Genomic DNA, 979 nt, shown 5'->3' with positions numbered 1-979 from the left:
CAATTATCAATTTGGCAGCCAGGTGCCCAAACCAAACTAAAAAGTGAAAGGACAGGTCTAATACATCCACCACCATCACCTTCTTAGTAGCTTACCCGAGTTAGGGTTAAAGTCAGGGCTGAAGCCTTTCACAGGTCGCTCTGGGCAAGTGTGAGCTTAGACACAAAGCACTGTGTCCAAGTATGGTCAGCATTCTCATTGATGTTAAAACCTCTGAAATTATGTAAATGCTGTGATATTCTCAAAAGTTTGGTTTTACAGTCAGAATGAAGATCGCAGCCTTCAATGTCAAGAATCTTGGAGTGAGAAAACTCAACAAAGATATTGTACGAAATAATCTAATCAAGGTAAGTCATGAGACATTTACAACTTAATTTGATTAAATTATGATGCTGTTTTATTGTTGAAGTGTGTTTGTGTCATCAACATATTCAAACATTTAATTATAGAACGTATTGCCACAATAAGAGTTGCTGACGTTTAAGTGTCTGACGTCAGGCCATTTATACAGAGTTATTTAAGTTTGTTCACACTGGCTTGTAAAAGTTGATGTGTTGGATTCCCAGTGGTTGCTGAACTGTTGCACGTGTTCAGAGAGCCCTTTATTGTGCTGTTTCGCCGCCGTTCAGCCAGACGTATGTATGAGTGTGAGCTTTTGTCCTCTACATTCACAGGGACTCAGTTTGAAACTGGTGACGCTGCTCCTTCTTCCAGGATACAGGATAAATTGTCCATGAATGTCCATACACGTATACAAATAAACAAGTACTACTGTGCATGTTCACCTGTAACTAACTGGTTATGTTTGTGCTTCCAGTTGTGAAGAAGCTTGTTCTGATTTCCGTCCACACCAAACCAAAGGATGCTGAACATGAGCTGCGTGCTCTTCATAATGTGGTCCAAGATGCAAGAAGGAGATGGGGCACTAATGTAGGCTGGAAATGAAAGAGTGACGAATTTACAGAATGGATTTGTTTAT

The 979-nt window shown here is 40.1% G+C and overlaps 1 protein-coding gene across 1 annotated transcript in view; it reads left to right on the top strand.

The window, feature by feature from the left end:
- Window positions 1-597: 597 nt before the first annotated feature.
- The window catches only part of LOC121812692 (deoxyribonuclease-1-like), a 3,239-nt gene continuing 2,857 nt past the window's right edge, over window positions 598-979 (top strand). Inside the window, exons 1-2 of the mRNA XM_042215498.1 lie at window positions 598-635; window positions 818-930. The gene's annotated coding sequence lies outside the window, so the exon portion shown is untranslated. The remainder of the gene's footprint in view (window positions 636-817; window positions 931-979) is intronic.

The sequence above is a fragment of the Haplochromis burtoni genome, unplaced genomic scaffold, assembly GCF_018398535.1.
Source record: "Haplochromis burtoni strain Fernald_Lab_line unplaced genomic scaffold, NCSU_Asbu1 Contig_737, whole genome shotgun sequence".
Classification (NCBI taxonomy): Eukaryota; Metazoa; Chordata; class Actinopteri; order Cichliformes; family Cichlidae; genus Haplochromis; species Haplochromis burtoni.
The sequence above is the reverse complement of the archived record's forward strand: the minus strand, read 5'-3'. Positions and strand labels throughout refer to the sequence as shown.